This window comes from Sphaerodactylus townsendi, linkage group LG10, assembly GCF_021028975.2.
Source record: "Sphaerodactylus townsendi isolate TG3544 linkage group LG10, MPM_Stown_v2.3, whole genome shotgun sequence".
NCBI classification, from domain to species: domain Eukaryota; kingdom Metazoa; phylum Chordata; class Lepidosauria; order Squamata; family Sphaerodactylidae; genus Sphaerodactylus; species Sphaerodactylus townsendi.
Genome location: NC_059434.1, coordinates 87,033,744 through 87,056,420, shown reverse-complemented (window position 1 = coordinate 87,056,420; position 22,677 = coordinate 87,033,744). Strand labels below are relative to the sequence as shown.

General features: G+C 50.2%; 1 protein-coding gene across 1 annotated transcript in view; it reads left to right on the top strand.

The window, feature by feature from the left end:
• Positions 1–16,498: 16,498 nt before the first annotated feature.
• HSPA12B (heat shock protein family A (Hsp70) member 12B) overlaps positions 16,499–22,677 on the top strand; it is a 37,666-nt gene continuing 31,487 nt past the window's right edge. The window contains exon 1 of the mRNA XM_048508996.1: positions 16,499–16,597. The gene's annotated coding sequence lies outside the window, so the exon portion shown is untranslated. The remainder of the gene's footprint in view (positions 16,598–22,677) is intronic.

The following is a 22,677-nucleotide window of genomic DNA, read 5'->3' as shown; positions in this document are numbered from 1 at the left end:
TCTCGTCACCAAATTAAATATCCCCAGCTGCTTAAGTCTCTCCTTGTAGGGCACAGACTTCAGACCTTTGACCATTTTGGTTGCCTTCCTCTGGACCTGTTCCAGCAAGTCAACATCCTTCCTGAATTGTGGTGCCCAGAACTGGATACAATATTCCAGGTGAGGTCTAACCAATGCAGAATAGAGAGGTACAATTACATCCCTCGATCTAGACACTGGACTCCTATTGATACAGCCCAGAATCGTATTGGCTTTCTTGGCTGCCGCATCACACGGCTGACTCATGTTCAGTTTGTGGTCTACTAAGACTCCCAGATCCCTTTTGCGTGCATTGTTGTCAAGCCAGGTGTCACCCATCCTATATCTGTGCACTTCATTTCTTCTGCCTAAACATAGTATCTTAGATTGAGTAGGCAGTACTGACCTGAATAGACTGAGGGTCTGATCCAGTATAAAGAGGCTTCATGGGATGTTATTTATTTACCTCCATGCTATGAAAAAGCTTCAGCTGTTCAAGGGAGGGAACATTTTCTTCCAGTCCTATTGGCAGCCCTATGAATTTTATTCATTTATTTAAAACGTTCATTCACCTCATTTCTCCCTCACGGAACTCAAGAGCTTTGACTCTCGAAAGCTCATAAAACCTGAGGATTTTAGCTGGAAACTTACTGGACTCAAGAACTTTGACTCTTGGGAGCCCAGACTTTGAAAATGTTTCTGGTCTCCAAGATGCTGTCTCATGTCCAGCTGTTCTACTGCAGACTGATAGGACGACCCTCATAAAGTATGTTTGTGGAGATCCGTTAACGGCAGGTTTCCCTCCAAGACAGTAGAGAAAACTCCTCTCAAACCTTTGTGACACTTTTCAAAATGTGGTGTCCTGGCCTCATGATTGTCTAGGTCTGGGGTCTGAAACCTGTGGCTCTTCAGATGTTCATGGACTACAATTTCCATCAGCCCCTGCCAGCATGGCCAAGCTGAAGAGCCACAGGTTGCAGACCCCTGGCCTAGGTTTTCCTTCGTGGTTGAGTTGGCCCTGATTCTTCCATGACTGATATTGTCTTGCATTGGGGTGCTTGCCTGTAAGTCAATAGCCTGTTGCAAGCTCAATGAGTCTGTGACTCATCTCAGAGAGTGGGTAGGTGGATGGGCAGGAAAATTGGGACAATCAGGTTGTTTCTGCACAGCAAAATTATACCTGTGTACCACCGATTTTTTTTTAACCTGGGTGTATTTTATCCCAGTTTCTCCCTCCGCATGGCCGCCTGTTTCTTTCCAGAAGCCGAGTTAGGACCGGGAGGTAATATTCCAGTTTGTTCTGCACGAGCCCGGGTCTTTTGTATTTACACCACAAGTGCAGCCCCTCTTGCGCAAACCTCTTGATTAGTCGAGAGCAGCGAGGCGGGAAAAATAAACTGGTTCTGCTCCCATGGTGTTTGTATGGCAGAGGGATATTTGAACATCCCAGGCTAAGGGAAACATCGCAGGGCAACACCGGGGCAGGCCCGCTTTAACACAGGGAACCGTGCGGAAAACTTGCACGAACCGGGATATCCCATCCCGGGATATTTGGACCATGTGGAAATGGCCTCAAACAACGCTGAGATAAGTAGAAACAACTTCTAGGATCCTGGCTGCACAACTTGAAGCTGCTTAGCTGGGGTCCTGGCTGTAGCAACAGTGATTGTGAGCTCTCACTGTCGTCCTTGCAAGAGTCTGAGCCTAAAGCACCCTGCATAAGAACATAAGAACAAGCCAGCTGGATCAGACCAGAGTCCATCTAGTCCAGCTCTCTGCTACTCTCAGTGGCCCACCGGGTGTCTTTGGGAGCTCACCTGCAGGAGGTGAAAGCAATGGCCTTCTGCGGCTGTTGCTCCCGAGCACCTGGTCTGTTAAGGCATTTGCAATCTCAGATCAAAGAGGATCAAGATTGGGAGCCATAAATCGACTTCTCCTCCATAAATCTGTCCAAGCCCCTTTTAAAGCTATCCAGGTGAGTGGCCATCACCACCTCCTGTGGCAGCATATTCCAAACACCAATCACACGTTGCGTGAAGAAGTGTTTCCTTTTATTAGTCCTTCCCCCCAGCATTTTCAATGAATGCCCCCTGGTTCTAGTATTGTGAGAAAGAGAGAAAAATTTCTCTCAGTCAGCATTTTCTACCCCATGCATAATTTTGTAGACTTCAATCCTATCCCCCCTCAGCCGCCTCCTCTCCAAACTAAAGAGTCCCAAATGCTGCAGCCTCTCCTCATAAGGAAGCTGCTCCAGTCCCTGCAGGATGTCCAGCACTGCTGGGGCTACCTTCTACAGCTTGTCCCGGGCCACCATCACCCTCCGGGCCAGTGACCTAATGGGCAGGGACTTTCTTGATAGGAGAAAGGGCCGGTCTGCCCCCCCAAAGCCCCGCTTTAGAGAATCACAGCGTTCAAGTTTCCAGCTAAATTACTCAGGTTGTCCGTCTCTGGCTAATGGCTCAGAGAATGTGTAAAGACGAGGGATCTCCATTCCACAGAGCGGTAAACGCCAGTGATTTGGTAAGTGAGTCTTGACAGGACAGGAGCAGCCTTAATAGCTAGACATTGTTCCCATTTTGCCCGACCTGGTGAGCAGAAGGGGTTGCTGTCCCTCAAGGACCCTGCGCCTAACGCTTTCTGACAAAGACACCGTTCAGCACGGCGGGCTCAGCCCCGCTTGCCGGCTTTCCACCGTCTCCGTTTCTCCAGGGGGCGGAATAACACTCCAAGTGAGAGAGGAAAAGGGGAGGTGATGTTTTTTTATTGCATTAGAACATGGTGTTCAAGAGCAAGATCGGACCAGCCCTGTCAGAAAAGATCTCCTATAACTGCACATCGAGAAAGCCTTTCCCTGAGATAAGACAAAGCAAGTTTTTCTGGGGGTTTTCTTTTTCTTGGTATGCCACAAAAAAAGGTAGAGTAACAGCTGGGCAGATTTTCTGGACGAGGTTGGCCAAACCCAAGAAAAAACTGCCCAAAGCAAGGAATAAATGCAAAACAATACTTAGTGATATCAATATTCCTGGGTTACAGACAATAATAAGAGTCAATAAGAACATAAGAACATAAGAACAAGCCAGCTGGATCAGACCAGAGTCCATCTAGTCCAGCTCTCTGCTACTCGCAGTGGCCCACCAGGTGCCTTTGGGAGCTCACATGCAGGAGGCGAAAGCAATGGTTGTCTGCGGCTGTTGTTCCCGAGCACCTGGACTGTTAAGGCATTTGCAATCTCAGATCAAAGAGGATCAAGATTGGTAGCCATAAATCGACTTCTCCTCCATAAATCTGTCCAAGCCCCTTTTAAAGTTATCCAGGTTAGTGGCCATCACCACCTCCTGTGGCAGCATATTCCAAACACCAATCACACGTTGCGTGAATATGCTTGTAGCTTTACAAAATACACATATACAGGATATATCTAGACGTCTTATTATTTCATTCATTCATTGATATATAGTCGGAATTTAGTTCTACGTATGGTGAAGCAGTAGAACTAAATTCGTAGAACTAAATTCCGACTATATGTGAGAGCAGATGAGATGAAATAATAAGGCATTCCTGAATATATCCTGCTATGTGTACCTAATAAAAAAACTAGCGTATCAGACTCTTATTATTGTCTGTAACCCAGAAATACTTAAGTGATATCGTTTTGCATTTATTCCTTGCTTTGGGCAGTTTTTTCTTGGGTTTTGGCCCACCTGGTGCTTTCTTTCGCATTGTATTTATGCCCGGTTTGTTCCTTCAGATTTTCCGGACACAAGTCTCTTGCCCCGTGGACTGTAGTTCGGGGCAATGAAGCTTATGCAGAAGTGCTTCCTGGTGAAAACTTCATCTAGAAAAGATGGAGATCACCGTGGCCAGGGAGACTCCGGTTCTGTGAGAAATCCCCTACATTTTGAGCTAGTGAGGGTTTGGGGGCTACCAAACTCAAACATCAATTGTCAGAAGAAAGACAGGAAACAGGAGATATGTCAATAGTTCTTAAGCATTCCCCATAGTACTGATGTCTTTTCAAGAGTCCAATACTTCAGTCTTGGTTACACAAATGCTTCTAGTGGGTAGAGAACTATCAAGGTGCCCTCTCACACTTGGGCAAGAATGTGCCCCCTGCGAAGGGACAGAGACTTTGGGGTGCCAAATGCTAATTGCTATGACTTCTCCAGAAGGAAAAAAAGAGAAGGACTGACCCAGAGGGGTGGACAGAGAGTGGTACTGATTTCCCTGAACACAAGAGCGTGAGGTCCATTTTGTGGATTCATTTTGGGCAGCTTATCTCAGCTGATTCTATCTTGAAGGCTGCTAACAAAGGGCAGGCAACTCCAACAAAGATTCAAGGCAAACTGGTGGAATGATGAAACTTGAAGCCTGGTGAGGAGGAGGAGGAGGAGAGGGAGAGGGAGAGGGAGAGGGAGAGGGAGAAGGAGAAGAGGAGGAGGAGGAGGAGGAGGAGGAGGAGGAGGAGGAGTTTGGATTTATATCCCCCTTTCTCTCCTGTAGGAGACTCAAAGCGGCTGACAATCTCCTTTCCCTCCCCCCCCACAACAAACACCCTGTGAGGTGGGTGGGGCTGAGAGAGCTCCAAAGAACTATGACTAGCCCAAGGTCACCCAGCTGGTGTGTGTGGGAGTGCACAGGCTAATCTGAATTCCCCAGATAAGCCTCCACAGCTGAGGCGGCAGAGCTGGGAATCAAACCCAGTTCCTCCAGATTAGATACATGAGCTCTTACCGCCACTGCTGTGGCGTGTGTTAGAGGAGGGTGTGTTAGAGGGGTGTGTGTTAGAGGAGGGCCAGAAGATTGCATGTCTGCACCTTTACTTTGAAACTTGTCTTGAATTATGACTGCTCAGAGTATGCGTGTGGACATTTTGGCTTTTAAAAATAAATTTCTCATTATTTTGAATGACGGATTTTTTTTGTCTCCATAACCATGAGATGCCCCACTTGAACGCACTTCTAAAGTGTGCCAGCAGAAGAGACACAGTTGTTGAATAGATTTCTAGTTCTCCCAGAGTATGCCAGTCTCCCTGCCTGTCACTGTAGTGGAAACTGTTTCAAAGATTACCAAACTAAACATGTGTCCACTATTATCTATATATATATAAAAAGCTAACAGTGACTTTGTTAGTCATGCCCTAATGCCGAAACGGCTGGACAGATCGCCCCCAAATTTTCACAGGACGTCCCTCCCTGTTGCTGGCAGGTACTCGGACCTTCAAACCGCCGAAAGTCCATACCCGAGCCAGGTAAAACGTCTTTTTCCTGGCGCACCAGGCCATGAAGCTGCCTCTGTTTAACTGTCACCCTTAGAATGTCCGTGCAGCCTGTCTGTCTGTGGCCTGAGGGCTTGGGATGTTCCCGCAGATGGGCAGAGATGAGCAGTGAAAACAGTAAATAGGTAATACTGGCAGGTAATACGAGTGGGAGTGAAACACATACACACTTTGCCGTGTGAGACGTCAGGTGGGGTTCCCCCCCGCACACGCAGGTAACTTCACTCTCTGTGCCTCATTCACTGCTACCACACAATACACATCCAGCTCATCCTCACACACCTCACTCTGCCCTCCCTCACATCCAACCACCCCTTACCCACTTCCTCACCCATATTCACCACAGCTCTCTTTTACTAAAAGCGAGCTGGAGTTTGCCTTTTTCTTCTAAGAAAGTCCATGGGGTGGGGGTGAACCAACACTACTGGCTCCACTTCTTTTGCACGTGGCCCTTTAAGAACCCAGGGAGCTGGCCTCGATCTGGCCTTCCTCACCCCTGCCTCTGCTGCCTGACTGGGATAGCCTCCTTGCCCCAGTTCTGCCTTACCCAAGCCAGGACTGTGCGTGTCAACCAGCCTCATGGACAGCGGGATTCACACTCTGGACAGTTCCATTGTGGAATGGAAAGGGTTACCTTATACTAAAAACCAAGACAGCACCATATAATGGTGTGCATTGAAAAGGGAAAGAGGGATTCCATTTGACCACCCCAAAAGGCTATGCTGGGGATCATTGGACCTGCATGGACATCTGTGTGGGTTGCGGACTGTGATGAGAAGGACAATTGCCACAGCAACGTGTGGCGGGCCCCGCTAGTAATCTTATAAAATAAAATCTAGAACAAAAGATTCTGTCTGTTTCTACTCCTTTTGAAAAATTTAAGTAACAAACTGGTTGTTGTGGGTTTTCCAGGCTGTGTGGCCGTGGTCTGGTGGATCTCGTTCCTAACGTTTCACCTGCATCTGTGGCCGGCATCTTCAGAGGTGCATCACAGGGAAGTCTCTTACACACTGTGCCCAGTTGTAACAGATTGGACACAGTGTGTAACACACTTCTCTCTGTGAAACACCTCTGAAGATGCCAGCCACAGGAAGCAAGTCAGGACAAGATTTCTTGCACTGATGCGCTTCCGGTCCCGCCATGCACCAGAGCCCCTGTGGGTAATGCCCAAGGTGAGGTTCATAAGAAGAAGAACATAAGAACAAGCCAGCTGGATCAGACCAGAGTCCATCTTATAGTCCAGCTCTCTGCTACTCGCAGTGGCCCACCAGGTGCCTTTGGGAGCTCACCTGCAGGAGGTGAAAGCAATGGCCTTCTGTGGCTGTTGTTCCCGAGCACCTGGTCTGCTCAGGCATTTGCAATCTCAGATCAAAGAGGATCAAGATTGGGAGCCATAGATCGACTTCTCCTCCATCAATCTGTCCAAGCCCCTTTTAAAGCTATCCAGGTTAGTGGCCATCACCACCTCCTGTGGCAGCATCTTCCAAACACCAATCACATGTTGCGTGAAGAAGTGTTTCCTTTTATTAGTCCTAATTCTTCCCCCCCAGCATTTTCAATGAATGCCCCCTGGTTCTAGTATTGTGAGAAAGAGAGAAAGATTTCTCTCTGTCAACATTTTCTACCCCATGCATAATTCTATAGACTTCAATCATATCCCCCCTCAGCTGTCTCCTCTCCAAACTAGAGTCCCAAACGCTGCAGCCTCTCCTCATAGGGAAGGTGCTCCAGTCCCTCAATCATCCTCGTTGCCCTTCTCTGCACTTTTTCTATCTCCTCAATATCCTCTTTGGTTCATGCAATCAGTAGGATAAGCAATGCAGTCTGGAGATCTGTTGTAATTCAGGGGGATGTGCAGTCTCTACTGGGAGGTTGGCTATACCCTAGCTACAGCTCATCCCATTTCCCTCTGTCATGTTCATTTCTGGTCTTTCAGTAGAACTGGGGGCGGGGGGGGGGGGAGGGAAGTGAAGCTGGGCAGCAGCTCCCGGAACTGGCACCACTCTGCTGTTCAAGCCAATCGCTGGAATGTACCTGAAACTTCTGTCTGTCATGCGATACTGCTCACATCACCCCCTGCCAAAGATGATCACATCAGGCAAGCGGAAGGACATGTTCGAGGCTCTCCGGGTGCTACTGAAACAGAGAGACCTGGAATTATACCACTCAGTCAAATAATTAAGGAGCGATTAAAGCAAAATTGCAAGAGGGCAAGCAGACAGGCTGGGCTAAAAGCTTTTTTGCGTTGTGCAGATGGCTGCTAATTCCCTGTCTGTCACGGTGCTCAGAGGCAAGGTGAGAAGAACACAGAGACTGCGGGAGGAAGGGAGGCGCGGGGTGGGCTGGATGTAGAGAGGAGGTTGCTCGCAATAGAAGTTGGGGTGAGCCTTAAACTTTTCCTGGGTCAATTGATTCTCCCTCCATAGATGAGAAATCTTTCTATGGAAAGAAGAAGAAGAAGAAGAAGAAGAAGAAGAAGAAGAAGAAGAAGAAGAAGAAGAAGAAGAAGAAGAAGAAGAAGAAGAAGAAGAAGAAGAAGAAGAAGAAGAAGAAGAAGAAGAAGAAGAAGAAGAAGAAGAAGAAGAAGAAGAAGAAGAAGAAGAAGAAGAAGAATTTGGATTTATACCCCACTTTTTTCAACCATAAGGACTCTCAAAGTGGCTTACAAACTCCTTCCCTTCCCCTCTCCACAACAGACCCCTTGTGAGGTCCGCGGGGCTGAGAGAGTTCCCCAAAAAGTAACCACCTCAGAAGAACCCAGCTGGGTCAGACGAGTGGTCCAGTTGGTCCAGCATCCTGTCTCACCCAGTGGCCAGCCAGTTCCTCTGCAGGGTCAGCAATAGGGCACAGAGGCTGAGGACTTCCCCTGATGTGACCCCCAGGCATTGGGATTTAGAGTTTGACTGCCTCTGAACATGGCCAGTAGCCCCTGCTAGACCTCTTCTCCATGAATCTAATCCCTTTCTAAAGCCATCTGTGCCTTTGGGCACCGTAGCATCTTCAAATGTGAAGCAGACTCCCCCATCCTAGGCCAGGGGTCAGCAACCTTTACCACCCAAAGAGCCACTGGGACCAATTTTCCATGGCCCTGAAGATCTACCGAGCCAGAGAGGTGGTTGATTTGGCCCCTCCACTCACCTTTCCTTCCAGCACTGGGAGGCAGAGGCACCGGGCAGGGAAACCCCCTCTGCCCAACGGAGCAGGCACCCGCCTGCTCCGTGGGGCAGAGTGGGGATGGTGGCTGCGGGGATGGCAGAGGAGGGATGGTGTCTGCTCTAGAGGGACACGCCCACGCTACCCTCCGACCTCCAGGCCACGCGGAGCCACAGTATAAGGCTGAAAGAGCCGCATGCGGCTCCGGAGCCAGGGGTTGCAGACCCCTGTCCTAGGCAGATCCCTCCCCATCTTCTCCTTTCTGAAGTTAACTTTTATCTCGGGAACCAAAGAAGTCCAGCAGGCAGTTGCTCAAAGCATCCTGGAAACCATCCGCCAACTGAGACTACAAAGGGAAACGCTCATCTGTAACCAGCAGCCAATCGGTTCCCTGCAGTGTGTGTGGGGAAAACAATGACAACTCGACCGAAGGATGCCAAAAATATCCGGCATCTTCCTTCCTCCTGCGTGGAATTTGGCTTCATCAACTCATTGTGCTGCAGCTGTACTTTGGGGCCCATTTTATGCAGATCCCCTGAGATGTTTCCTGGGAGTGATGATGAAGAAGAAGAAGAAGAAGAGGAGGAGGAGGAGGAGGAGGAGGAGGAGGAGGAGGAGGAGGAGTTTGGATTTATATCCCCCCTTTCTCTCCTGTAAGGAGACTCAAAGAGGCTGACAATCTCCTTTCCCTTCCCCCCCCCCCCACAACAAACACCCTGTGAGGTGGGTGGGGCTGAGAGAGCTCCCAAGAACTGTGACTCGCCCAAGGTCACCCAGCTGGCATGTGTGGGAGTGCACAGGCTAATCTGGTTCCCCAGATAAGCCTCCACAGCTCAAGTGGCAGAGCACAGAATCAAACCCGGTTCTCCAGATAAGAGTGCACCTGCTCTTAACCACTATGCCACTGCTGCTCCTAAAAACTACATCATGTATCTAGGACCAGTTTCTTGCGGTAAGAGCATCCCAGTCCCTGGTGTTCCCAGAGATCAGAGGGCTGCCAACCTCCAGGTGGGAGCACTGGAGAAAATTATCAAATTATACCCCACTGAGACCACTTCGTGCCCCAGACAGGCCCCCAAGAACATTCCCCTATCATCTCCATGAATATTCCAGCCTGGAGTTGAAAACTTGTACATCAAGCATTAAGCATCCATTCCTGGGCCTTTCCCACAGATAGCTGGGTTCTAGGGTTGCCAACTCTGGGTTGAAAAGTTCCTGGAGATTTGGGGGGTGGAGTCTAGGAGAGGGGAGGGTGGGACCTCAGCAGGGTATTACACTACAGAGTCCGTCGTCCAAAGCAGCCGTTTTCTTCGGGGGGATTCGTCTCGGTCGTCGGGAGATCAGTTGCAATTCTGGGAGATTTTCAGGCTGAACCTGGAGGTTGGCAACTAGGCTCAAGGCAGCTCCTGTGTCAACACTACCCCAGGGTGATGGTGGGGTTCTAATCTGGAGATCTGGAGTTGTTTCTCGCTCCTCCACATGAAGCCTGCTGGGTGATCTTGGACCAGTCCCAGTCCTCTTCGAACTCTCTCAGCCTTGCCGACCGCTCCAAATGTCTGCTGTGGAGGGAGGAGGAAGTAGAAGAGTGTGGATTTATACTCTACCTTCCTTTCCTCTAAGAAGACTCAAGGTGACCTACAAGCTCCTTTCCCTTCCTCTCTGGAAGTTTCGAAGCCCCTTTGAGTCTAATTACAGGCAGAGAAGAGCAGGTGTAAATCCAAACTCTTCTTCCTCTTTAGCCAGCCCTGTCTAAGATGGATTTTATGAGCACCTTCCAAGGATTGTTCTGAACCCAGACACCATTAATGGTCCACAGGAAACCTGGGAGAGAAGCCAACAGCTCCGCCTTTGACTCAGCAGTGACCTGACCCGCTTCCCTGTCCCACTTGGGTTATTTATTTTAGCAAAGACTTTTCAATGTGAATTTATAAACATCGGTTCTATTGTGAAACAGGAAGCTCTGCAGCCCCTCCCAGGGCGGAGGTGTTTCGTCTGCGTCCCATTAGTTGACTTGGGCAACAAAAACACACTCTCGGGTGGGGCACCCTGGTGCTGATAAGCGGGGTGTTCCACTGGACCAGGGACAGCTCTGGGAACTAATCCAGGCCAGCAACGTAACAGCCAAAGGAAATCAGAGTCCCAAGGGACCCTGTGCCATTACCCCACCTTTATCCCCAATGGGAACCCAACACTATTGTCCTTCCCTCTATTTTTCCGCACAACAGTACTGTAAGGTAGAAGAAGAAGACAAGTGTGGATTTATATCCCCCCCTTTCTCACTTGTAAGGAGACTCAAAGGGGCTGACAATCGCCTTTCCCTCCCCCCCACAACAAACACCCTGTGAGGTGAGTGAGGCTGAGAGAGTTCAGAGAGAACTGTGACTAGCCCAAGGTCTTGTCGAAGGCTTTCACGGCCAGAATCACTGGGGTGCTGTGTGGTTTCCGGGCTGTCTGGCCGTGTTCTAGCAGTGTTCTCTCCTGACTGTGGCTGGCATCTTCAGAGGGTCTGATTCAGATCTGAATCTCTGAAGATTCAGATCCTCTGAAGATGCCAGCCACAGATGCAGGCGAAACGTCAGGAGAGAATGCTGCTAGAACACGGCCATACAGCCCGGAAACCACACAGCACCCTAGCCCAAGGTCACCCAGCTGGAATGTGTTGGAGTGCACAGGCTAATCTGGTTCACCAGATAAGCCTCCACAGCTCAAGTGGCACAGCAGGGAATCAAACCCGGTTCTCCAGATTAGAGTGCACCAGCTCTTAACCACTACACCACATAGGTCAGGCTGACAGTGTGTGACTGCCCCATAATCCCTCAGCAGGCTGCCATGGGGATTCAAACCTGGGACTTCCAGATTCTGGTCCAACTGTTATGCCACACTGGCACTTTTCCTGATCAGAGGTGGTGGAGAGGAGAATGGATGAGCATGGTCACCGATGTGCTGGAAAGTGGCCGGAGATTTGGGGGTGCAGCTTAAAAATGGTGGGTTCAGGGAGGGTGGAGCCATAGACTCCGCCTTTTTCTCCAGGGGAGTTTCCCTCTGCCATCTGGAGAAAACTCCAGGAGATCTACGTACCCCATCTTCAAGGTGGCTACCCTACATAGGATCTATAAAACTTCACATTTGCCATTGTTTTTTCCTTTTCCTCTCTGTTTCTCGTCTCCTTTCTGTGGGTCTCAGCACCGGACAGGAAGATGCTACGTCGCGCCTTGACTCCTTGCCAGGACAGGGAAAGTGGCCGGTGATTTCTGGCCGGTGGAATGCAAGAGGGAGGGAAGCAGTGCGGGCTTTGAAGAACAGCTGCAGGGGGACAGACAAGCACGGTCAGTTGAAAGGAACATTTCAGCTGCTTCATCATCATCAGTTAAAGAACGCTTAGCAGCGGAGTCGTCTGTTTTCTAGCAAACGAAATAACTCGTAATTTCAATACATATTTTTGTGCGTTGCCCAGACCACAGCCATAAAGCTGCCATGCTGAGATGATTAGACCCAAACAGGTGAGATCTGTTTAAATTCCCACAGCTCTCTGTGAAACTGGGGGCCACCATCCTTCCTTACATGGTTGTTGTAAAGGAAGACATAAAATAAACATACAGCTTTTAGCAATGCCTCTGATCCTGTAATTTTTCCTTCCCTCCCTCCCTCAGAAAATAGGTAATGGACACCTATAAAATAGAGGGGAGCAGACTGGAAGCCAAGGCCTGCATGAGGGAGACACCCCAGCACTGTGGAAGGGCATCTTCTTAGTCTTAGAGTCATAAAGTTGGAAGAGACCCCCAGGGCCATCCAGTCCAACCCTCTGCCATGCAGGAACACACAATCCAAGCACTCCTGACAGGTAGCCATCCAGTCTCTGTTTAAAAACCTCCAAAGGAGAAGAGTCCACCACTCTCTGAGGTAGTGCATTCCACGGTCGAACAGCTCTCATTATCAGGAAGTTCTTCCTAATGTCTAGGTGGAATCTCTTTTCCCTGCACCTTGAACCCATCACTCCTGGTCCTCATCTCTGGAGCAGCAGAAAACAAGCTTGCTCCCTCTTCAACATGTCATCCCTTAACCCTTTATTCTTCAGACTAAACATCCCCAGCTCCCACAGTCTCTCCTCGTAGGGCATGGATTCCAGACTTTTGACCATTTTGGTCGCCTTCCTCTGGACATGTTCCAGCTTGTCATCATTATCATCATCATCATCGTCGTCGTCGTTGTTGTTGTTAATAATAATAATAATAATAATAATAATAATAATAATAATAATAATAATAATAATAATAATAATAATAATAATAATAATAAAATTTAATAGACCGCCCTACCCCCGAAGGGCTCAGGGCAGTTTACAAAACAATCAACATTTGAATACAGCAAATAGTTTCAATTAAAACAATAAATTAAACGTTAAAACACTAGCAGCAGTGTTTTCAAGAATATCCTTCTTGAATTGCGGTGCCCAGAACTGTACACAATATTCCTCCAGTTCCCTGGGACTTCTCATGTTCTCCAGGAGTTCTCAAAGATTATAGCAAGTGGGGATGCAGGCAAAATGTCAGGAGAAAATACAACTGGAACACAGCCATGCAACCCAGAAAACCCACAACATCCTAGTGATTCCAGCCATGACAGCCTTCAACAATGCAAAGGCAGGTTTGCTCCAAGTATTCTGTGGAGCATCATAGTCTGCCAGACCCTCAGCAGGGACTGAGGGCTGGGTTCCATCAGCACAGACCCTCAAGTGGGGCAGCCACCGGGGCCCAAGGATTTTTGCAGCCCCTTACAAGCACAATGCAAATACTTGCAGGTGTGGGAGGGCATTCTCCCTAGAGCAGTGAGGGCGAACCTTTTCGAGACCGAGTGCCCAAATTGCAACCCAAAACCCACTCATTTATCGCAAAGCGCCAACACGACAATTTAACCTGAATACTGAGGTTTTAGTTTAGAAAAAACGGTTGGCTCCGAGGCGTGCGTTACTCAGGAGTAAGCTTGGTGGTAGTCGGTGGCTTTGCTTTGAAGCAAACGTGCAACTCTTCCAACGGGTGAATCATGACCCTGGGAGGATTTACTCAGAAGCAAGCCCCATTGCCAGCAACCGAGCTTCCTCCCAGGTACAGGATTGCACTTTAGTTCTTCGCATGCAAATCAGTGGGGTTTAACAGCGCTTAACAGGGTTTCCTACACTGCTTCCCCAAAACTCGGTCTTAGGTTTAATGCTAATAATTCGAGCCCAGCGGCCCAGGCCAGCCTAGATAGGGGGGGCGGGGGGACTCTGTTTGTGCGTGCCAACAGATTGGGCTCTGAGTGCCACCTCTGGCACCCGTGCCATAGGTTCACCACCACTGCCCTAGAGCCTCCTCAGGAACAAGAGGATGGGTGGCTATGCTAGTCTATTGCAGCCAAAATAAGCCTGAATATTGTAGCACTGTAAAGGAATTCACTCTAGACGCTGGAGCCCAGCCCACTCCACCAGGTGCCAGGAGTAAATCCTCAATTTGCACCGGCTTTACTTTGTGGTGGAGAAAAGGGCTGCAAAGTACTGAGTGAGTTATAGGGTTTTTTGAGGCAAGAGATGAGCAGAGGTGGCTTGTCCGGGTCGGCCTCTGACTCACAACCCTGGACTCCTTTGGTGGTTTGTCATTGACTGCCTCTGCATAGCAGAGCAACCTCCTAAGAGCAGCGTGGTGCAGTGGTGAAGAGCAGGTGCACTCTAATCTGGAGAACCGGGTTTGATTCCCCGCTCTGCCATTGGAGCTGTGGAGGCTTATCTGGTGAACAAGATTAGCTTGTGAACTCCAACATATGCCAGCTGGGTGACCTTGGGCTAGTCACAGTTCTTGGGAGCTCTCTCAGCCCCACCTTCCTCGCAGGGTATTTGTTGTGGGGGAGGGGGGAAGGGAATGGAGTTTGCAAGCCCCTTTGAGTCTCCTTACAGGGGAGAAAGGGGGATATAAATCCAAACTACTCCTCCTCCTTATGTTTTTCCTCCCCCCCCCCGCATCCAGGTACCAACAACAGTGGACCCTGCTTAGCTTCACAAGATCCGACGAAGTGTGGCTAGCCTGGTCTATTCAGATCAAGGCCTGGTTACCCCACCCGGTCATCAAGTCACCTCATAGGTATTGTGAAAGGCTTTTACTGCTGGAATCAACCGGCTGTTATGGTTTTTCTGGGATATGTGGGTTTTGCTCCTAATGTTTAGCCTGCCTCTATGACTGGCATCTTCAGAGGCATATAGAATCCTAGAGTTGGAAGAGACCCCAAGGGCCATCCAGTCCAACCCCCTGCCGTGCAGGAACACACAATATCACAGTGAGAATTTGTTTCTCTCCAAGGCAAGAGACGTTCAGTGATGGTTTGCCGTGGCCTGTCTCCATGCCAAGCCCTGGCGTTCCTGGGAGGTCTCCCACCCAAATGCTAGAAGGGTTTGCAGCTGAGAGAGCGTGACTGGCCCACGGCCACCCAGCAAAGCCAGCCTGGCTCGAGAGGGGGTTCTTTCCAACCTTGGTTTCCCAGGTCCTGCTCTGACACCTGAACTCCGACCGCACCAGGCTGATTTGGGGGGTCTACTTAGAAGGTTTGCAAGAACAAGCGCCAGGCGGGATCCGGGGATCAAGCCAGGTGGGAAGGCCAAAGCCGAACCAACCACCTCAATGCAAATCTGCAAAAGGCAGAGCAAAGGGGCCAGTTGCAGAGGTGGGATCCAGCAGGTTCTCACAGGTTCCCGAGAGTAGGTTACTCGTTATTTGTGTGTGCCGAGAGGGGGTTACTAATTGGTGATTTTGCCACGTGAGTTTTGCCTTAGTTACGCCCCTCCTCTCAGCAGTTGCGCGCAGAACTTGAAGCCGTCTAGCAGGAGGTGCACCGGCGTGCGTGGCAGCCTGCGCCTGCGTGCATTCGTTTCCCGCCCAAGGACCAGCGCAGCAGCTGCGTCCTTGCCACAGCCCCGCCCAGGAATGCCCTGCCCCCGGAATGCCCGGCCACGCCCCCGGAATGCTCTGCCCAGCCCCATTGGCGCTACGCCACAGTTTGAATCCCACCCCCATGGGAACCTGTCACTAAAATTTTTGGATCCCACCGCTGGCCAGTTGTGTTTCCCTCCAGAGCAGCTGTGGGGCTTTTGGTTGTGGTGGGCTTTCCCGGCTGTGTGGCCGTGGCCTGGTCGATCTTGTTCCTAACGTTTCGCCTGCATCTGTGGCCGGCATCTTCAGAGGTGGATCCCAGAGGGAAGTCTGTTACACACAGCTGAAGATGCCAGCCACAAATGCAGGCGAAACGGAAGAAGAAGAAGAAGAAGAAGAAGAAGAAGAAGAAGAAGAAGAAGAAGAAGAAGAAGAAGAGGAGGAGGAGGAGGAGGAGGAGGAGGAGGAGTTTGGATTTATACCCCCCCTTTCTCTCCTGCAGGAGACTCAAAGGGGGTGACAATCTCCTTGCCCTTCCCCCCTCACAACAAACACCCTGTGAGGTGGGTGGGGCTGAGAGAGCTCCGAGAAGCTGTGACTAGCCCAAGGTCACCCAGCTGGCGTGTGTGGGAGTGCACAGGCTAATCTGAATTCCCCAGAGAAGCCTCCACAGCTCAGGCGGCAGAGCGGGGAATCAAACCCGGTTAGGAACAAGATCCACCAGAGCCAGGGGTAGGGAACCTGCGGCTCTCCAGATGTTCAGGAACTACAATTCCCATCAGCCTCTGTCAGCATGGCCAATTGGCCATGCTGGTAGGGGCTGATGGGAATTGTAGTTCCTGAACATCTGGAGAGCCACAGGTTCCCTACCCCTGCACCAAGGCCACCCAGGCCGGAAAACCCACCACAACCAGCTGAATCCGGCCGGGAAAGCCTTCGACAATATATGGGGCTTTTGTTCAGCTATGGTGAGGGGGGGGGGGCACATATCCCGCCCCCAACCAGCTCTGCAGAGGGTGCTGCTCGGGGGCCTGGCTGCCCCCCTCCCTGCCCACTGCTTCACACTGGGTGCCCGGGATCCCAGTTAGGCGACGGGGCGGGGGGCGGCTCTCTTCCTCGGGGGGGGGGGGGGGGAGGGAACCGGGGGGGGGGAGGCGGCCCAGGCTGGGACGGGCCGGCGGGGAGGCAGGACGGCGCAGGGGGCACGCAAGGAGGGCTTCGTCCGGACGCGCCAGCTGCAGCGGCTTGGGCGCGCCAGGTGAGAGATTTCCCGGGGCGACGGGGGGGGGGGACGGGGCGCCCATCCCGACGTGCGGCCGGAGTCGCGTGTCCAGAGCCTTCGGGGTTTCTGCGGGCACGGGGTTGGGCGGGGCAGGCTGGCGAGGCGACCCCTGCTCGGCCCGGGCCTGGCCAAAGCTGGCCCCGGGGCGGGGGCGGGGGCGGGGGGGGGGGCGTCTGTGGAGCCCCAGAAAAGGCCCCGGGGGGAGCCGCGCTGCTGGCCCCGGAGAATGCCTGGAAGGGGGTCCCGCGGCGAGGCTGACCTCCTCCGACGCGAGGAAGCCAAGGGAGGACCTCTCGCGGTGGCCTACCTCGCAAGAGGGTTGTGAAGAGGAGAGCGGGGCAGGCTGTACAGCCGCGAGGGGGGAGGGGAGCGCTGGACACGGACATGTCGGGGCTGTAGGTGAGGCCGGGGCGACTCGGGCCATGAGGATGGCTCAGGATATTGGTTCGAGGAAGAGCTTGAGGAGCCCTTCGGGGATGGGACGGTATATCAAATCTAATAATAATAATAATAATAATAATAATAATAATAATAATAATAATAATAATAATGCCAGTTGACAGCAGGGTAGAGGACAAAGAGCTGGAAAAGATCACAAAATACAAGGACCTACAAATTGAAGTTGAACGATTGTGGCAGAAAAGAACAACAGTAATCCCACTAGTAGTCGGTGCTCTAGGAGGAATCCCAAGAAATCTTGAAAAACATCTGGAAAGCCTAAACTTGGACAGAACATCAGTCCACATGCTGCAGAAAGCAGCACTTCTAGGAACTGCACACATTCTACGCAAATACCTCTGATATCCTAGGTCCTTGGGAAGGACTCGATATTCAGAGATGAATTCCAGACACTTGTGCTGTGTTGTTATGTGAATAATAATAATAATAATAAAGATCGGGACGAGGCACGGACAGAGGGCAGGAGGAGGAAACTGAGGACACAGATCCGTGCGGTCTTCGTGCCCAACAGTGCTGGATCCAGTGGAGCTCCCTTCTCCACGGTGCCTGCAGCTCGCTGCAGTTTGTGGAGATTCCCTGTCTGGCTCTGGAAAAGAAGGGCAACAATGGTGTGAGATCGGCTTCAGGGGTGTGGCAGGGAGGGAGGGAGTGCCACTGGTTCTTGGGGGGTGGGGGTTCTGGGGCCATCCCCATGAAGCAGCTGGATACTGAGTCAGACCCTCAGTCTGTCAAGGGCAGAATTGTCAACCTAGGCTGGCAGCAGTTCTCCAGGGGGGTCTCAGGCAGAGAGTCTTTCCTGGCCCTCACTACTGCCTGCTCCTCCTTGAACGGAGATTCCTAGACATGGACCTGGACCCTGTTGCTAGCAAAGGCAGAAGCTCTCCCAGGAAGCCGCCACGGCCTCTTTCCTCCAGCCCAGCGTTTATCTCTGCTCAGGCCAGCTAGTATGTGCTGAATTCCTGCCCCTCACGCTGCTGGGGAAAGCACCAGATCCCTACAGCAGTACGTGCCAACCCCAGCTGACCTTCTCCCGCCCCGCCGGCCCTTAAGCCGATTAGGGAGCCCCAAGGAAGTCTTGTGGCTGCACGTTGTCCGGGCCTCGCCTGGAAATGGCTGAGTGTGGCCGGCTAGTCTGGATCAGCTGGACTGGCGCAGGCAAGGGGGCCTCCCTTGGCCTCCAGTTCTAGAGAGGACCCAAGAAGCAGGCGGGGTCCTTGTTCTGGGGGGAGAATAGGAGATACTTCGTGAAGGGGATTGTGGCTCAGTGGACGCTGACATGAAAGACCTCTGCCTAAGAACCTGGAAAGCTGCCACCACCTATCTAGCGTGGCGTAGTGGTTAAGAGTAGGTGCACTCTAATCTGGAGAACCAGGTTTGATTCCCCACTCTGCCACTTGAGCTGTGGAGGCTTATCTAGTGAATCAGATTTGCGAGTGCAAAGTTGAATTAAGGATATATACATGTTATAGAGATAGTAATTGATAACCTGATACTGGATACTGTTAAAGAATGATTGAGTTTATTGCTATGTATTTTGTTTTGAGTCATTGTAATGTTATGTATTATTGGTTGTATTATTATTTGATGTTGTTCACCGCCCTGAGCCCTCCGGGGGAGGGCGGTATACAAATTAAATTTAACATAACATAACATAACATACCAGCTGGGTGACCTTGGGCCAGTCACTGTTCTTTGGAGCTCTCTCAGCCCCACCCACCTTACGGGGTGTTTGTTGTGGGTGGGTGGGGGAAGGGAAAAGAGTTTGTAAGCCCCTTTGAGTCTCCTTACAGGACCATCCTCTGAGGACAAGAACCAGGTGTACAGAAGCGTTAACCCCTGCAGTGCTGCAGCCGTGTTCCTGTTTCAGGGATGGCACAGCTGCTGTCTGAGGCACCATTAAATGTTGGGGGGATCCCCTTGTAGAACCCCAGTTCCGCACATGGTTTGGACGTTGGCCCATTCCACACAGCCCAATAAACACGGGAGTAGGGCTGTAAAAAAACCCCATTTTTGGGGGGAGGGAACTTCACACCGATCCTGCCCCTAAAACGAGTCTGCCCTGTGTTATTTTCCCCCAAATTGGGTTTGTTGAGGATTGCGCTATCAGTGAGTCTTTTCAAAAATCCTGGGTTGCAGCTGCTTGTGAGCAAACGGCCGGGCAAGAGGTGCTTGATTTGCCTTCATTTTCCATTTTTAAAAAATTCCGTGGCTTGCAGCTGCATAGCTATGCAGGGGCAGATAGTCTATCGCAGTGGTGGCGTAATTTTACTCCAGCAGGATCTATTGCTCAGTTCGCCAGCGCGGGCCAATTGGCCACGCTGGCAGGGGCTGATGGGAATTGTCGTCCATAACATCTGGAGTGTCAAAGGTTCGCCACCATGGGTCTATCGCAAGATGTCCGCATGGCTGTGGGGGCTCATTCGTGCCTGCCTGCGTCACTACACGTCGGTGGGAAGTAAATTTTTAAAAAGAGACGTGTCTTCGTGCGAAGGTGCGACGGCAACCCAGATTGCTTCTGTGGGCTCCAATGGCTGCCTGCGCGGATGCACATGAACGCGAAAACAGGAATATGGGTCACCTTATCCCGACTGCAACCCGTTATGCGTTTGCTGTGCAGAAGGGGCCAAAGTGAAGAACTGAGCCTCATGCTTGGATGGGGTGGGCCTGGGCTTGTTGTTTGGTTGTGCTTTCTTCTTTTCAACAATAGGGTTGCCAGAGCCAGGTTGAGCAACTCCTGGACATTTGGGGGATGGGGGATGGGGAGGACCCCAGCGGGACACAATGCCAGAAAGTCCCCCCCCCCAAAAAAAAACGCATTTGTTTTCTCCCAGGGTTTCTGTAGTCTGGGAATGAGCTTTAATTCTGGCAAATCGCTGGGTCCCACCTGGAGGTTGGCATCCCAACTTAGCCGTAAAGGTCAAATGGCTGCGAGTGAACGAGCTGAAATTGGATCCCGATGCGGGAAGGTGGTAGTGATTGGTACAGCAGACATTCTAGAGGGGATTCCTGTTTAAGGCAGGGTTGAGTTATCTCTGACTGATCAGGCAGAGGAGCTCAGAGTACCGCATACAACCCACAACGGCCTTGAGTCTCAATAAGAAAGCCAGGCTAGACATGAAGTAGTAGTAACAAGCCTTTATTGGCATAAAATAAACATACAAAATAAGCATACAAAATTTGCCCATTATTGCTCACAGTTATAGACACTTGTACTAAAATATATACATGGTCCTTCTGTAACTATAGGACATTCCTTCAGCTAAGTTGACTCACTTAAACGTCATCGGATACTGACAGAAGCTAGAAAAATTACTGCTGGCTATATGTGGTCATAATACATAGACGTTGATTGGTAGTCATCTAGACTTACGTCTATTATCTTTAGCAGAAATTTTGCTACATTCTCGCACACCGTGGGATCCATGTTGTTCAAAAGCATAGGTATCTTAAGAGCATCGGTTAGATTGTTATACAGAAATGGGATAAGTGCAGATTGCGACATTCTGATTTTTGCAAACCTTACACAATGAAAGAGGGTATGATCTTCTTCCTGTCTCCTTGTAGAAGCTTTTTATTCCTTTGTAGCCAGAAAGGTGATGTGAAGACCCATATTGCATGGACATAGCCTCCTCTGTCTATCAATTTGTTGATATCTGCCATAGAGCAGCATAGAAGGCATTAGATTGAATCTGGCCAGTGTTAAGGCTCCTCTTAATTTAGGGTTGGTGATCCAATGTAAATAATTGGCCATGTGTCCTTGTTCAATTGGAATAGGCAGGGTCAGGGGGGAACACGTTTTCCTCGCAGCCGTTATCATATCCCAATACTCTTGTTCTAATAGCTTAGACATGAAGTAAATAAACTAAAATAAAAACCAAGCAATTGCCTTCCCTTTAAGACTTTGCCAGTTTGGCTGTTCTAATTCACGTTGCTGCAAACCTAGGTTACTTCAACTTACTCTGTATGGACCTGCCCTTGATGACAGCCCAGAAGCACCAAGGTGTGTTAGCTGTACCTGTTCTTAACCAAAGGCACGGGCTTCCTCCTTGCTTCTGGGTTCTGTTCCAGGGTGTGGTGGCTTGGAGTTCCTTGCCTGGGAACCCCGTATCTGAATGGCTTGTGTTGCTTTCTTGTATGCTTCAGGAAACAAAAATGACTTTCAAGGCACGGTCCCTGCACGTCCCCCCCACCCCCCCGCCGCACCGTTCTCTTCCCTTGGCTTTGCCAACCTGACCCCCAGTGGTAGCTGGGCTGGTTCTTGCCCACAATGGCCCATTGCTGTAGCCTGCAGCCTGACTGTGGTTTGGGGTGGGGGGGTGGGGAGGGGGGCTTGTCAGCCATTTCCTTTCCCAAGGCCTTTCTGCTCACATTGAGGGCAATTCGCTTTGTTTTTCTCTCAGCGATGCGGCTTTTTCCTGGTTGTTTGGTGGAATGGGTTTTTATCTTTTGATATTGGATAAGGTTGTTTTTTTCAGCATCTTCTTTGGGTCTATTTATTTGATCTTTGTTGTTGACAGTCTCGATCCCTTTGGGGGTAGGAGGAGCAGAAATGTGTCAAAATAAATTCATTTGAGGGGAGAGTTTTATCCTGGTTCCAGCTGTGATCAAGGGCTGTGAGGACATTGGCTGTCGGAATGTTTTACTCGCAGGTTTTTTTTATTTTGGCTTCAAGCTGTTACCTGTTTTTATGTTTAAATATAGTTTCAGAGTGTTGCTGTGTTAGTCTTCAGTGAGACAGATTCCAGTCCAATAGTACCGTAGAAATCTTAGAGAAGAAGATTTGACTCTCGAAAACGTGGACTCTGGGACTCTTCTGAGTCTTTAAGGTACTACTGGACTTGAATCTAATTGTTTGAATAGTTTGCTTACTGTTTTTATTGTTAGAACTGAAGTTTGTCACAGGTTGCCTTGAATATACGTCTTCCAGAAAGGCAGGATATGCATATTTTATATATTTAACATCTTTATGGAGCAGCAGTGGCGTAGGAGGTTAAGAGCTCGTGTATCTAATCTGGAGGAACCGGGTTTGATTCCCAGCTCTGGCGCCTGAGTTGTGGAGGCTTATCTGGGGAATTCAGATTAGCCTGTACACTCCCACACACGCCAGCTGGGTGACCTTGGGCTAGTCACAGCTTCTCGGAGCTCTCTCAGCCCCACCTACCTCACAGGGTGTTTGTTGTGGGGGGGGGGCAAGGAGATTGTCAGCCCCTTTGAGTCTCCTGCAGGAGAGAAAGGGGGGATATAAATCCAAACTCCTCTTCTTCTTCTTCTTCTTCTTCTTTTTCTTCTTCTTCTTCTTCTTTATAGCACCTCCTATAGTACAAAGAAGGTTGCATATATTATCCAACAAAAAGTACAACAACTTTGTCAGGTAGGCTGGGATGACTTTCTCAAATTGCAAATAGGTTAAGGTTGAGAGATACTTTGCGACAAGTGAATTGATGTAAGTAGCTGAAATTGAGCCAGGTGCCTCTGTGGATCACACTACCGCCTAACCACTAGGATACACAGCTAGGATTCCCCAAACAGAGCTCTTCTGCCTTCTCACATCATGTTTAACGAAGCCTTCTTCCGTGAAGCCAGTTCACACATTCCAC